General features: G+C 32.1%; 1 pseudogene; it reads right to left on the bottom strand.

Moving 5' to 3' along the window:
• Window positions 1-16371: 16371 nt before the first annotated feature.
• Window positions 16372-17308, bottom strand: LOC143084154 (cyclic GMP-AMP synthase-like receptor 2; annotated as a pseudogene).
• Window positions 17309-17803: the final 495 nt, after the last annotated feature.

The raw sequence follows: 17803 nt of genomic DNA, 5'->3' as shown, positions 1-17803 counted from the left end.
TTCCGTCTGTATCAATATCAAGAAAACAAAAAAGATTAAAAATATAACTTTTTTTTATTATGGTGATATCTTAACGTAGACGATTTCTCAAAATGAGCACGGTGAATAGAAGTATAAATCGTAGAAAAATCAAAAGTTTTGATACTACTTCATTTTTTTAAATATTTTTGAGGTGAGTTTTTAGAATTTTTAATGATCCAAATCTGATAAACACCGCAGAATGACTGTGAATAATGCAAACATTTCTTACTGCCATCTTCTATTATTGAAAGAATGGCGGTTAGAACTTAAGTGGCCATGTTGATATTTTTTCATACTGTGGATTGTCTTTTGGTTCTCCTCTTTTTTTGCTAGGGCGTATTCAGTATATTTTCGAGTTTTAAGTTTCAATATTCCAATGTTTGATTTTTTCAGAAAAATATATAGTCGAACATCTTGACGACCAGGAAAAGTGTCCATTTTATTAGAATAATAGTTATAATTTTATCTTTAAAGATTTGTTTTTTTATTTCTTCACATATTTTTAATTGCAAATTTTGTTCTAAACCATTATTAATGTTTGTTTTTTTCATTATTTTAGGAAATAGTTGTTAATGATTTGAAAATCCTATCATCAGGTTAGCAACATTCATAATTATTGGCAATTTGCAACAATTATACTTTGAAAACTTTATGTGTTAGAGCATCTTGGAATAGCAAATTGAGCTAAGAAAATTGTATGAAAAATAGGAACTAGAAATAAGAATATTTCTAAACAATCATTAAAACTGAAAAGAGCTATTTGTAATCTTTTTTATATAATTCTTCTAAATGTTTTGATTAAGACTTCTGTTTGATTCGGTTTTATGTTCATATTGAAATTATAATAATAATCCAATAGGAACATTAAACGCATGGAACCGATGATATGCAGCTGTTTATTCATTGCACGTGTGCATCAAAATATCGTCATTTAATTCTAAATCACTGAATAAATCATTGCAATTGGTGACAAATAGACAAAACAAGGACGTTTAGCCTCTTTTCTCATTTAAAGAACTTATTTATTACCAATTTATGATGATTTTATTAGTCAAAATAAATAAATTATGAAGTTAAAGTACAAATTCAAAAATGTAAATATAGCATGTTTGACGAGTACTTGTAATTGCTTACTTTGTCGTCAGAGTTTGTTTAATTATATTTTTTTTGTAGTTCAAAAGAACTGTTTAAAGTACTTTTCTTTTTAATTATATGGTTCTCATAAAAAATCTTATTACAAATTAATTTGCTGCAACTCGCATAAAGATACTTTTTGATATCAACATATATCAAAAGGAACATAAATTCCGTCATTTTCAACAATTATATAGTAATAATAAAATACTATAAATAATACAATTAGGAAATAATCCCTGAAATTTTAAAATTAACTAAAAATATGAGTGTAACGAAATTACAATCATGAAAATTAAATCTCAGAGAAAACGAAACAAAGACTTCTGGTTGATATTTAATTCAGTTGTCAGAAAAATAAATTACTATATCTTAAAGTACCCGTTAACACCATTTAAGGTAAAAACAAAGTAGGCTCATATATTGACTGATGTTCGCCTATTTTTGATATTTTTACCTATTGTGGCTCTTTGTTTTGTTCACACGTCGTTTTCAATATAATGGATTGTCATACAAGTGAAAGGTTAAGCATGCTAAAAAACAGGTTTAATTCACCATTTTCTACAGAAGAAAATGCCTGTACCAAGTCAGAAATATAACATTTGTTATCCATTTGTATGTAGTGTGTGAGCTTTTGATTTTTACCTAAACGGACTTTCAATGGGTCTTCAAAATAGTATCTTGTAGCATTTTTACAAACGTATTTAGCTAAAAAATTTAATGAAAATCAAGATCAGCAGATGAAAAAAGTTTTAAAGAGAAAATGCAAATCTGTATTTAAATCGCCACAGTGACTTTCAATTAAGGTTTGACAACCCATTTCTTAATCTAAAATATCAAATTCATATATATTGCTTAAAAACCTGACAAGCTTATATATTCTATATTCATGATACAATACCCTCATACACGTACAACTTTCAGGAGAAAAGACATGTGACGTGCAATGAAGAAACATCTGTTATGAAATTTATTACAACCAAATTGAGAATATCGCAGTTGAATATGAATTTTCATAACAAGCAAAGAATAATCTAGCATAACTCAACATTGGAGATATGACCCAATGAATTACAGGTAGTAGGTGAGTAAGTATCCTTTAAGTTAAATACTTCAGTGTTTAAGTGAGCGTACATAGTTTTGTAAAGGAATCTGGAATGTAGCTTCCCCAAACGGGGCACTGATTGGTAGGGCATTTGTTAAGTTGCTGAAGTGGTTGTCTTGAAAGAACTAACGGTAACCACAATACGGGATTTGAAATCAGCGTTTTCTTTCTTATAGACAGACCACTTTCCTATACTCACGAGACTCATCATTCCGTCTTCTTGTAGTATAGTCTGATGCTTCTATGTGCCCAGTTCCCGTTCGTTGCGAGGGGAGGTATCACATAAAACTTGATGTGGAGAGGCTATGTACTTGCATAGACTGACTGACTGTTCCCGTTATACATTTCTGCTAGCAAACAGTGATAAAAGTGAGAGGTAACAAGCACTTAGACACAAAACACAGCACACAAGACGTATAATGTAAAGTATAACATACACCACATAATCCCTGAACTAGTATACATTATTTTTAAGGATTTCCTCGCTGTATTAAAGACCCACTAATGACCTTGTGCACATGTTCTGTTTTCGTTCTCTATTTTATCACTATATATGCTTACTCAGTAGTCATTGGGGTATCACAATACCAATGGCTAAGACAGTTTTTCAAATTGCAGTTTGAATTCTTCTCCTGGAAACTGACCAACTGGTTTAATATTCTAACAAATTGCTGCAATGAAGGCATTGTTAGTATGAAGTCAATATAGGGAAATAAAAAGTCATACTTATCATCCAGTTCCAGGTAGCTGATGACTATGTTATGAATATTCAGAATGAAATAATAAACTACTATAATATGAGTTTTTGGTTTATGAAGGGATAATTTTGAAATTAAAATTACTATCCCTAATAAATTTTATAAATATATAGTTCAAACCATTGTTTTGTATATAAAAAGATACCAAAGGGACGTTCAAACTTATAAGTCAATTTCAAATTGAAAATGCCATGGCAAATAATAGATGATTACAACGTTGCCGATAGGAACCATTTGTTCAATCTTTTCTTTTGCAGCAATCCTATTTCGAGAAAATCATGATATTAGACGCAGGCTAAAGTTAAATAGAACTGGTTATTCATAGTCATTCCAAATTACTGAAACACACTAAAAACGTTACAGAATACCTTATGTCGAACATTTTAGATTACATTTATCAAGAAATTTGATAGGGAAAAAACGAAATAGCCTAAACGAACATATCACGGTCGCAAATTTGAAATTTAAAGACATTACAATACATATTTCAAACAGAGGAACAACTTTTAAATGTATAAAACGTGGTTGATATGATTTCTTATGGGTTTCATGTTGCGCAGTTTTATGTTTTCTACATTCTGATGTTTGTCTTCGGTAGTGTTTGGTAAAGTCTTATGAGTTTAAATATCCCTTTGGTATATTTCGCTTTATTTGCCGATGTTTGTAAACAAAAGTATTCTATTAACATGGTTTCTTAAACCCTTTCCATTTTTTAATATGTTAATATGGGTATATGTTTCCGTCTGTCCTTGGGTAAGAGAGTTAAGTTTGCGCCTTATGTATTTTTTTTTTTTTTTTCTTTAAATCTTTTGCTACATTCATGTAAGTCGACCAGCGTTAAGTTTGTGTTGATTTGTCAATCAGTGTACGACAAAACATATCGCGTAGATCTTGTTTGCAAGCTGGATAATTTCACGTCGTGTTATCTTGAATCGCTGGGTTATCATACATGGACAGATGTATAGATTGTTTCTGTTGAGAACATACAAAATAAACATTGTATTTCATTCGAGATTTTGTTTATACATATATATATTTTAATGTTTTAATACAAGAATAAAGACGTCTTTTTGTTTATCAATATAATTAAATTTGAACAGAATTTTTTTGTAAATATAACAAAGAAGATGTGGTATGATTGCAAATGAGACAACTGTCCACAAGAGACTAAATACATGAAGTATATGTTATAATTAAACAATACAGTAAGTTGATTTCGCGCAAACGTGATACTATTTCTTTATACCAATAGATTTTGCCCATTACAGTCATTTTAAAATATCAAAGTCTTCTAGATTAAAACGTTATTTATTACGTCCATTGATTAGCTTATTTTTTTAAAAATTAATGAAGGGAGGTTTATTATTTAATGGGTAACTTCATAAAAGGCTTAACTGAACGGTTGGTTTAATAGCCAAAATTAAGAGTTGAATATATAAAAATATGTTAATGTATTAATTAATTGAAATTGAATTTTATTTAAGTCGGTTAAAGTGATTGTTAGTATTTTTAGTGACCTTTTAACATCAGAGGTGAAACTCATCAAAAATACCCGACGTCACAAAGGAGAAGTGAGTGAAGCATGACGTCAATAGCTCAATTAAAGCAGATTCCAAAATAGCGATAAGGTAGTTTAGTTCAATATCATCGTACACCAGTTTCGTGATAATCTGCAATTTAAGGAAAATAAAAATAAACTTTATCAATAATTTTATAGCGGCCTTACAGAAAATGTATCACGTAATCTTTGACTATTGCAAAATTGAGATTTATTGCATTATACCACAAGAACTACAAATTGGTGCACCTAGTATATTTGAATAACGTATGTCCAGCCAATGTATTGGTTGTCTAACGCCTCTATCTATCATTTTTTTTTTATTGATTGATTGATTGAATTGTATTTCATGTCACTTTGACCACTTTTGTTGTATTTCGGGTCGTTAAGCGTGTATTGGTGGAGGAAACCAGAGTGATCGGAGAAAACCACCCGTTATTTCTAGAACCTTCGGTAGAATTTTCGGTAGACAAACTGACAATCCTGGGCGAAAAGTAAAGGCAACAGTTTATCTTTATTACCAAAGTCTATATAAACTATAGGTATACATTTGAATTACATCAACATCAATAATACATACATAAACACAAACTATGTGACAGAATAGCAGAAGGTGTTGTAGTAATACACATACATCAGTAGTATACCGCTGTTCGAAATTCATAAATCATCAATAACATTCACATTACCGGAGACATATAATACAATTGTACAATATGTATCTGACAGTACTTATAGATTTCCTTAAACACATCTTTTTAGTTATTTTTTTTTTATAAATAGTTCATAAAATTCGTTTACTATTTCCGTTTGTTAACGTTTATTTTAAATTTTAAATTTGATAAACGGTTTAAATTTCTTTTTAATTAATGGCAATTTAGATTTATCGGATACGACAAGTTCAAAAATATAATAATTCGAAAAAGCATATTCACAGTAATTAGACCAGGGTTTTAAATTATGTAGAGACATGTTGGCAGTTCACTCCTACTACAGGTCGACCAGAAAAAGAAAAAAAAAACAAAATAAAATAATGTACTTAGAAAGTTTGTGTGGGTAAAAATCAACTGAAAATGCATTTTATTAGCTTAAAACTGTGAGTTCTCAATTTTCATCCACACAATTTTAATGATATAAAATATTAGTGGTCAGAAAATTCCCTTTTGTAATCTTAAACATTAATGTGTGAGTGCATGAAAAAAAACATTGAAATTTAAGACAAGGCAGATCTACTAAAATGTTATTACTTTACCTATTGAGATTCTTTTGAAGGAGGATCGAGTTATTCAGTTTCAAAGTGAATAAAAATTATTTTATTAATGCTTTTTACATATGTGGTTTGTTTTAATTTCTATTTACTTCCATTTAATTGCATCTCTAAAAAAATATTAATGGAACTAATTTCGCTTTGTAGATAATCAGAGTTCAAAAAATTCCAAGAAGCGTACAAGATGTCATACTATAAAACTACATAATTTATTCATATTATTTGCCTTTATTATGAAATAATAGTGGTCAAAGTCGTTACCTAGATCTAACTTGAAGACCGTTGTTCATATAGAACTACAAATATCTGATAACAGTGACCATGTGAAAGCTGTTGTCCAATCTAGGTCACGTGATAAATCATTTCTCAAGAAAACCAGAAAAATGCTTTGAAAACATTCAATTGGATGGTTAATAGAACATGTAGCAACGTTAGTAAGAACAAAATACGAGCTCGACAAATCACGATGATTACCTAACAATGTTCTTAAAATCTTCCCTAAACATAAAAAAAGGCAAATATTAGGATATGATATTGATTTCAATTTAGAATTTTGAGACATTACAATGCATAATTTGAATATGAGGTAGGAAAATGATTATATTAAAAACCAATTAAAAGTTGTCTAGAAAATATTTTCGACTGCTAATGGTAATTCAGCTGTTTTTATTTCTTATTGTAAACATAACAAAATGAATGAGGAGGCCATGTGATATGTTTATTACTTCTTACAGATTTAAATTATGACAGAACTCGGTAAATCATATGTCACGAGAAAAAAATATCCTCATGCATTCACACAGTGTGTCATGCGCACTGCTTGTGGATTGTAAGCAAAATAATGGCGTCCGTTCGTACTGATTTCATAATAGCTTTTTATTCAATGACACCATGTGAGTTACTGGAACATAACGTGTTGCTCTAATGCCCAGATTTCCTTTATGATAAATTATTATTTCACATCATGTTTTATTTCAAAACAGCAATGACTATTAGTCGTAACTATTTATGAAATATTTACGACTGAGCATTATAAGCAATCTGTCAATCAAAGAATTCTAATTTATATTATGCCTAGACTCTACAATTGACTAATGCATGTGCATGCTAATCATTCATTGGACATTTGCATTGAAAATAAACACATTTTTTTTTAAACCAGTTCATTATATGGGTTATGTTCTCGAATACTTTTTGATGGTATTATACTCAACCTCCAGTTGGAGGAATTGTAGTTGGTTTGAATGGGACGAAGGAATAATCTTTTAATAAGTTTAATTCAGGTCTGGAGCTGGCATATCAATAACTGCTTGTAGTTTATTTATGTATCATTAGCATTTTGCTTAGTTTCTTTTGTTATCTTTTCTAACATCTGACTTGGACTTCTTTTAAACTGAGTTTTACTGTGCGTATTGCTGTGTAGCTTTATTTTTTATTGGCTAGATGTAAAGGGAGTGGGTTAATAACTCACAATAACCCCGCCGAATGTTTGCGACTGTCCAGGAACCTTTGGCCTTTGTTAGTCTTCTTTGTTTTTATTTTCTTTTTGGCTCATATAAATATTTCGGACGCAGTTCGTAATTTTTATTTTGACGTAAATTGTCGCTATATACGTTCACGTATTTGTTAAAGGTCCACCTGAAACGTGTCTCCTGATGCGGAATTGTCATGCTGTGTTGGAGACTCATTGGAGGTCAGGGGCTACTCTTTAGTTGGATTTTAATCTCTTTGACACATTCCCCGTTTTTTTTATTTTACATCTATCTTATCTAGGGTTATCATTAGATTATCTGTGGTCAAAGCATAATCCTTGATGCATCTACATTGGTGTATGATGTGTTAAATCACACCAGCAATTATTAGTTAATAGATTACTAGATTCGTACATACTATATTATCTTTATATACATGTTTTAAAATACAGTTCTCTGTGTCTAACAATCTCAACCAGTAGGTTACCATTTTCACATATCTATTTACATACAAGTGCACTCTGCCCAACTCAAAATATACCATGTTGTTAACAGTTCCTTTTCTAACTTTAAAAATTCTTTTCATATAATATAAATGCAATTTCTCTATATCTTCGGCTGACTCCATATGGCTCAATACCCTGTTTGATCAACTCTATTTCTATATCATTTACATAGAGTCAATATAAAAAGGGGGATAATGACTCCCTTTGCATCAATCCTGCGTTACAGTAAAAAAAAACTCCGAAAACTAACCATCTAACTTAACACATGTTTTCAATTTAGAATACATAGATTTAATTAAACACAATAGATTACCAGTTATTTCACACTTTAGCATTTTTTGCAATAAAATAAGATGTGAAACGCTTTCAAAAGCTTTAACATAATCAACAAAGCAACAACATAACCGTTTTCCTTTACGTAAAGATTTAGCTATAACAGAATGAAGAGCAAAGCTTGAGTCCCTTGTACCATATCCTAGAATGAAACCGAATTGCGCATCTGTCAAAATACTGGGTTTTTTTTACACCATTTCATCAATCTAGCATGTATTACCGATGTGAATAACTTTCCAACGTGAGAAACCAGTGATTGTAATTCCTTTATAGTTACCCGTATCATTCATCGAGCCTTTCTTGAATAGTGGTAATAATACGCTAGTAACCCATACTTCTGGGAACCATCCTGTACATAATGGACTTTCTTTTTCATATAGAAACACGAAAATAATTGACTTTAACAGAAATGAAACGAATCATTACGCACTTTGAAAAAAAGGGAGAGGGCTTTTGATACCTTGTATGAAATTCTCCAAACATAATATCTTTTATAAAAATTTATCCCACAACAATATAACACTAAAAAGCTTGTATAGTAACGGCAAAAGGGAAGTTTTACATTCTTTAATAAATATATTAAAAATATTGTCATATCCTGGTGCTTTTTCACGTTTTAGTTTCTTCACACATATGTCTATTTCTTGTTCTGTAAAGGGGCGATCTAATTCTAAATAAACCACATCATAGTTTTCATCATTTACTTGACCATCTATAATTTTGTCTTTCGATACTAAGTTCTTGAAATGTGTGACAAAGTCATCTAATGTTAAATTACTATTAAGTGTTTTTCTTTTTCTTCTAAATTTTCTGTAAAATTATTTTGGGTTGGTTCTTCTCATCGAACTAAACATATCTCCTCTCTGGGTTTTGTAACGCCTTTTTAAAGTATTTTTCATACGCTTAAACCTTTGTTTTGAAATATTTAGGTAAAGATTATTTTCCTCACTTCTACATATATTAAACTGTGATAATGCTCGTTTGTAAGTCCGGTATAACTCTTTACATTCGTCACTTATCCACGGCTTATCACGGTTAAAATCATTTTCTCCCAAATTTTGTTTTTTGTCGTTACAATAATCACACTTAACAGTTTTAATCACTTCTCTTTTTGTGTATTTTTCTGAAATGTTTAAAAAAAAAATGTCGTTCGTAACAGCCACAATATCGTCAATATTGTCCGTTTCATTCACACTATTCACAAGATCGCTTATTTAATCTGCACTTGCACAAAGGGCTCTCTTTCTATCATCTTTATACTCTTCATTCCAGTGATAGGTATTATATTTCACCAGAACACACCCGCGAAATCGCGGGCATATACAGCTTGTATACTGTGTGGGATAAATTTTTATAAAAGATATTATGTCTGGAGAATTTCATAAAAGGTATCAAAAGCCCTCTCCCTTTTTTTCAAAGTGCGTAATGATTCGTTTCCTTTCTGTTAAAGTCAATTATTTTCGTGTTTCTATATGAAAAAGAAGATGTGGTATGATTGCCAATGAGACAACTATCCACAAAAGACCAAAATGACACAGACATTAACAACTATAGGTTACCGTACGGCCTTCAACAATGAGCAAAGCCCATACCGCATAGTCAGCTATAAAAGGCCCAGATAAGACAATGTAAAACAATTCAAACAAGAAAACTAACGGCCTTATTTATGTAAAAAAAATGAACGAAAAACAAATCTGCGTGGCCTCAGACCACATTATTCTTTCCCTTTGTTACAATGAATTTTTGGTAAAATTCAAATTCACCGCTTCAAACATGAAATAAATGTAACTGCTTATAGACCATTATTATTCTAATAAAATCTGCTTCTGGGACAATCCATCAGTGTTTTTTTTTTTCTTTTGGGAGCCCTACTTGCATGCCAATGGTAGGATTTGAATCTTGTATAAATGACTAAGGCTAATTTGAGTGGTGGTTGGAGGGGTCCTGACGTTTTGAAAAAGCCCTGTCTCTCTCTATTCTCTACCCTTCTTTTATTTTGGCTAAATCACTTCTTTCACTTTCAATAATGAATTTATATGCCCCATTTATGAGCATTATGTTTTGATAGTCTATGCGTCCGTTCTCTTGTCCGTCCGTCTGTCCCGCTTCAGGTTATAATGTTTTTGGTCGAGGTAGTTTTTGATGAAGTTGAAGTCCAATCAACTCGAAACTTAGTAAATATGTTTCCTATGATATGATTTTTCTAATTTAAATGTAAAATTAGAGATCTTACCCCATTTTTTACGGTCCACTGAACATATAAAATGAAAGTGCCAATCACGTTGACATCCGTGTACTATGGACACATTATTGTTTCCACATGTTATACTTATTTCAATATATATATACAACTATTATGACCCCTTAAATAGTAAACATTTCAAAGAAAACAGTAGACAGAAAAAGAAAGAAAAATTTTATGAAATAAAAAAAAATATGCTCAGCAAAAAACTGCTTATTCATTCGTTTAATTTTACGCTGGAGTGGTAGTGTTCAGTCACAACAAATATTTAAAGTGTTAAAACATTGAAACATTTTTGTAGTACATGTATAATCGTAGTTTACATGTAGATACACGCAAAAAATAATTGTCCTGTCTAAGAAGGTATAATATTTGTTGTTCTTGCGATCTAAAAACCATGATATTGTTCTCTCATTGGCTTATTTATTTTTCATTTTTGTTATCTATCATACGATTGGTTCTCTACATGCACTTGAACCGGATTCTTGTGTATGACTTAAAGTCAGTCTGATGTCGAAAACAATATCCGGACATCTTTTTTGTCGTTTTTTTTTCCCAAAAATAACTCAATCTGAATAATCATAAGAATAGATGACAAATGCGACTCTGCATGTTACCTAAAGGTCACAGAGGCATGATGATTTATTTATTGTGTACGGAAGAGAGGCGACACACAAAATGAGGTCTTCTCGTTTAATACTATAGATGGTAAGCATACTGAGGTAAAATAGCGACCAGAAAAACAAACAAACAACAGAACATCAAACCCAACATAGAAAATAAAAACTGAGCTACACGAGCCCTGCCAAATACTAGGGGCGATTGCAGGTACCCCGAAAGGGTACCCAGATCTAGCACCACATGTGTCACAGGTCGAGTTGATAGTGTTAGTACAAAGCAAGTAATAAGTCAAATGCGGTAGGTCACATTCGGGGACGGGATTGTAATGACGATAATTCGCCTAGGCTCCGTGTTGAAGACCGAACTTAACCTATGATGGTATACTTTTATAAAGTGTTACTTGGAAAGAGAGTTGTTTCATTGACACTGACAATGATAGGAAATTATCTCTGCAAGCTTTCCTTAAATGTTTGAAAAGACGTTTTACACTTGTTATTCTGGGGCCCTTGTTGTTTGGTATCCGCCAATGTTCCGTGTTGAAGACCGTACTTTGACCTTTAATGGTTTACTTTTACTAATTGTTACTTGGATATAGAGGTATCTCATTACACTCATACCACATATTCTAATACTAATCAAATAAATAAAAAGAACATGTCGACAAGAGGAGCACAGTTGGTTCACATGAGAATGTCAATTGCTTGTTGAAAACGCCACTTATATGTTGCCAATAAAAAAACAAGCATCTTGATAATGTCATTTTCTAAAGAAAAACCTCTTTGTAGTCCGGCCGCTCAGTGAAAAAAATGCTCAAATAATGAGGAAAACACCAATTTTTGCGTGATGGTACATGTTTGTGTACTGAGCAATATATATCAAAATTCAATATGGCGGCTTATTTCAAGATTGTTGCCGTATGTTCTAACATATTTTCCAGTAATGCACAAACCACAGTGGATTTGATGCTGGAAGCACACAAATCAACATATTTGAATGACTTGGTGTACTAAGCAAGATTTTGTTTTGGTCTATCTTTGAAATACCAAATGATGGCTATTTTCAAAATGGCCTCCTTGAAAAATAAGCAGATATTCATTATTGAGAATTGACTTGAATATAAGCATTTTATTGATGTATAGTGTCATTTAGTATCTGTCCCAGTTCTGTCTTTTTGGAATTTGCCTTGATTGTCATTTTATACATAAAGTAGTAGCTTTCATAAAAAGCTGCAGTAGTAGCTTTCATTAACATGGCGTTGTCAGTTTGTTTTAGATTTATGAGTTTGACTGTCCCTTTGGTATCTTTCGTCCCTCTTTCATTAAAAGCTGCATTATTTGTTGTCTTGAGTCACACATAAAAGCTGTGATTTGGGATTTATCTGCCTTAAGATATTACTTAGTATTCAGTGCCTATCTTATTTCATGGGTCGCAATATTTTGCAATTTGAGATATTAAACTGTGTGAGCTGAGAATCATTTAAACACATATAAGTTAAATGGCAGGAATTGAGGACAACAAGGACAAGAACATTAAAATTGAAGAATCTAAATCACTTGGGGATATGGAGAAACCCACAGCTAAAGAAGCTTTAACAGAGACAGAATTTTTAGCAGATATAAAACAGAGCGAAGCACGAATTGATAAAATATGTGTTGGTCTTACGTTTCAAGCTGAGCAGAAAGAGGCAATGAATATTTATAACGAACAGATGAGAGCAATATCTCAGCAACTTCAACAGTCTGAAGACAGGATAGACAACAAGGCTAGTAATAATTGTTTGGCAGAATTGATGGTCAGACCAATAATATATTCAATATACTATGGAACTCACCAGTTTATAGAGTTAAAAAAAGGAGTGTTACACATGGATTATGAGAATGGTGGTTTATACAACATAATCCATGCCTTGGGTCTTTTCCCGAATTGTTTTTCGCATGAACCATCAACCGCGCCAACTCTGTCGAAGGTGTCTTCACCTTAAGTCAAAAGTCCTATGTCAGGGCCCTTGGCCCTGAATGAGACAGTTCAAATTATTCAACAACAATCTCCATTCAAGAACATACTATGAACCTCTAGTACTAATCAAGGGTACCAGCAAAAGGCGTATGTGTGTCCTCTTATGCACACTTATTATCTACTATGAGTCAATAATATTTGGTTCAGAGCAGCACACCATTCCAGAAACAATTGGCTGCAAGTGGATTCTATCAAGTTTATCCAATGCTGAATGCAGTGCCTACCTACGGTATCATCCATCCCCGTCAAGTCAATGGCAAATTCAGCATTTATCACTCCAATTATATGAACCTTGTCAGAAGATTATAAAACACGGCTCTCGACATTAATAGAGTAAACATACAATAGGATGTGTGCAAAGAGCCATTAACAGACGATGTTATACGTAGGCTAGATATTGTAGACACACTGAGCGCAGTGATAAACCTGAGTACTCCCACAATTACCATCAACAATAAAGTGATAAACCTGAGTACTCCCACAATTACCATCAACAATAATGTGATAAATGCGGCATTTGTTAACAGTGGAAACGAGATTTCAACTCAGAAAGTTCGATGAAACGACCCATCACAGTTCCGCCAAACTCACAAATGACTGTTACCATTAAAACTAATAAAAATGCTGCGCAGGAGTGCATTTAAGGACCATGCTCGGTGAATAGTTACGAATTGGTTTCGCACGTTGTTTGAAAAGGAAATAATTGCCCCTTAACCATTTTAAATGATGGCAATCGTCTAATCCGTATGACGAGAGGTACACCTATTGATTACACAGAATAATTTGATGATGTAGTGGGTACGGCAGATGAAAACGCGATAAGTGACGTAAGACGTGGCATTGAAGAGACACGAGTCCATGTGCCCTCGGCACTGCCTCAAAGTTCAGATGAGTTACCTACTATTCAACCACATTTAACAGACCTATATTAAAGTTCAATCGACTCGTTTCAACCTATTTCATTCTAACCATTAAAACTGAAAGCGTTTAAAGAACATTTACAATAACATGTAACATATTGATTAACATTTTGAAAATCTTTATTTGTGTGTGTATATGCAGCCATATTTGCAAATGTATGTGTTATAGAAATAACCAAATTATTTTTTTTATATTTAAGATTCATTGATAACAAATTCAAGAACATGAAGTCCATTTTTAAAGAATCATTACTTTAATTTCCGAAATTTTATGGACTACCTTAAGGAAAATCTTGATATTTATACCGTTTTTCCGCAAGCTTGAAAATGGCAGCCATATTGGATTTCAGAGTAGGTCCATAGCTGAAATCAAAGGGTATATAACCAAGAACAACTATGCAAAGTTTCGTGCTTTCCTCATCAAGTGAGCAATTCTTCTCTATATCTGCACCAATCGGCCGGACTATTGTTAGAATCAGAGTGAATATCTCTTCAGTGATTCACGAGACCAACATATTTTAATATCCCAAATCTGATAAATAATAATAAACCGTTGAAGGACGGAGCATCTCAAACCAGACTCTCAGAATTGCCAAATTTGGAAAGGCAATCAGAGCTTTGCACGAAAAAGATATTAATTTCATGATATGTTAAAAAAGCAAGTTTTAATCAAACAATATCCGTATTTTCATGCAAGTATCAAATAAATCCTTTAGACATATTTTCTAGGTGTCATTAGCTTCGGACTAGTTTTCAGTAATTGTTGCTACTCTTATATTGGTGATTTATGTCTATTTACTTTATTAGTATTTTGTGCTTCGTGTCGATCTCTCGAGTTTAAGTATTTGCAACTACTTTTTTCAGTTTTTTGTTGTGTGTTATACCGCTGTATGACGATTAAGCTCTTATCAAAATGTTTAACCCCCCAACATTTAAAATGTCTTTTCCGAAGTCGGTAGCATGGCATTTAGTTGCATGCGTTGGTTCATCTCTGTCATGTATATGTCTCATTTGTAATCATATCACATCTCCTTATTGATGTAACAAAAACATGTTGTTGTTATGTCAAAAGTATATGTTTAGTAGACTATATATAATACACATATATATATATATATATATATATATATATATAACGTATATGAAAAATTTAATGATTCATTTAATGTTACATGATATAAAAGTTTGTAGAAGACACGTCACAAAACAACAGTTAAAAGCTTAGTAAAAGTTATTTCAATTCAAATGTTCAAGAAATCAGCAACAAAGCTTAAACCTTTTTTTCAAAATGGGCGGTATCGAATCACGCTCGTGTTGTAATGTTTTTTCCTCGAACAAGGGCTTCAGCATCTTTCCTGCAGTCTTTTGGACAACCTTTACACGTGACTTAATCTTCTTCATTACATAACCCTTGTACATAACCGGAAATTTGGAACAATGGTGAAAAAAGTCCGTTAATAAAAAACCTGGCATAGTTTCAACAAAATCCATTGCCTCCGCTAAATATATTGACGAATTCATGTATTCGTGGGGACGTGTACACTGTAAAGTATAGGCATTCAGTAAGCGGAGAGCCTTCCATTTTTCGCTGTTGTTCTCTAGACAATAATGGCATTGAATAAGTCGATAAAGCATTTGTATCTGCGGATAAATCATCACCATTTCCTCCTTCAAATGTGGAATCTGAATATCTCCTTGATAAATCGTTAAATGTGGCTTTGCCTCAGAAGTGATATAAAATAAATCAGAACACGAAAGTTTATACCGCTGAACAAAAGACAATCCATTTTTCTCTATATCAGGCGTTATTATTTGATCATCAGTCGAACTTTTTAATTGACATAGTTGAATTACCTTTAAAGTTTTTTCAAACTGTTTGCCTTGAAAAAAGAATTCGGCCAGTAGAAGCCATCCGGTATAGGAATCAGAAAACGTTCCAAGTACGGTATACCAAAGACATTTCTTGTAGTTTAGATAGAACATTTTATTATGCTTATATTTTTTTAATTTTCTTTTATTTATATCTTTCCTTATAATCCATGAATAATGCCTTCCTAAAGTTGCGCATAATTTTGAAAACCAAATGAAGAATATTTGCTTTAAGAACTTGCATTCTCCATGAGACAGTATACAATAAATCGGCTGAAATATAGTATTATTACCTCCATATCCTATCCCGTGCATATAATGTAAAAGTGGATATATGATAGAGTCCAAATTAGAATGCTTTGTTCTAGATAACTCGAAAGGTGCTTCGAAATGGCAAAAAAATGAGGACAAACTTTGTATTTGTCGTAATGAATTGTTTTCGTTAGTAAAAACATTAAGCAAAACTGATAGTAACAACTTTTTCTGATAGTCAGTCATTCCTTCTATCAAATTGTTGTGTGGTATAAAGTAATTTGGAAGTATATTGTGCTAAACAAAATAAAGCAGCCTTTTGATGCATTTTGAAAATCCATGAGGTTGCCATTCAGAAATCTGAGATTCTTCTATCATCCAGAATAAAACCGTTTTCATAAAATATGAACACATGAGTCCTTGTATTTTTTTGTGAATTTCATCTTTTAATGTATATTTAAGCAATGCATAACACAAAAGTTGTGTATGATTAAAGGAATACACAAGCATTTTCTCCGCAATTTCGAAAGATATTTTCCATTCGTAAGAATTGTCCTTCTCATTATCAAATTTACTTCCAATAGGTGCAAGCAAGACATTCTCTCGGACTATATCTTCAATCAACTCTGTAGAGGGCCATTGATATTTTCGACATCGTGTTATCCACTCTGCAGTTATTATCGGCCACGAATGACATCTGTACGAAGATAAGAAATGATACGACCCGCAAATAGTAGACGGACAGGAATCATGTGACATCCAAAATGGCCCCAGTATATCGCTTCTCCAACCTTGAATTAGCACTTTTTGTATCAACTGTTCGTAGTGGACATTTGTTAACAATTTAGGGTTTTTAGAGCACGCATGTTTATGCTGTATCATATTGCTATTATTCACCTGTAACTGAATATTTACATACCCCCGGTGGTGTGTTTTGGAAATCTAAATAAAGCCCATATGGCAAACCACTTGGTATTTCAGATTGTGTATTGTAAACTGTATCCATCTGGTTGACATACATGATATCCAAGTCGCTTCCTGGTAAGTCTAAGCCTTCTGCCTTACTTCCACTGGTCACTACTCGCCACTCAGGACTGTACTGTAAAGCATGATCTAGCACTTTAAAAAATATCCTTCGTGCTCTGATGTCTTTTTCAGAGCCAATTATTTTGCAAAGAAATTCAAATAATTCAAGTGAAAAATTCGCCTCTTGCGTCTCAGATGAAAATTCCATAACTACAAAAGATTTATAGTATGATTTCTGATTTATTAAAAATCAGACACTATTTGTTACAGTTTTGAAATGAAAACACCTGTTTGATAACACGCAAATATTTTCTTAAATTGGAAAATCATAATGAACGATAGAAACTATATCAAAAGTAATGATGATAAAGTAACATATAAAAACATTGCGAACAAATAATTCAAACAAAACACTGGAATTGAAAAAGTCAGTCTTAAATAGCTTATGTTATTTTAAGGGATGAAAGATATCCCAATGATGTATATATCTGATTCCTGGTTCTAATTTTGCTACACTTTTTTATGTTATATCAGCTATATAACTTTTGATTTTGAAAAATTTGTCTACCCATCACAAACTATGTTTTGGTGACCAATCGGAATTATCCTGTTCGTTCGCCTGTCTCTCTGTCTATACGCCATATAAATCCAATTACTAATCATCAGCTTGTCGTATATTGTAGCATGTTAATTTATTGTCATA

The sequence above is a fragment of the Mytilus galloprovincialis genome, chromosome 7, assembly GCF_965363235.1.
Source record: "Mytilus galloprovincialis chromosome 7, xbMytGall1.hap1.1, whole genome shotgun sequence".
NCBI lineage: Eukaryota > Metazoa > Mollusca > Bivalvia > Mytilida > Mytilidae > Mytilus > Mytilus galloprovincialis.
This window is presented reverse-complemented; position numbering and strand designations above follow the sequence as displayed.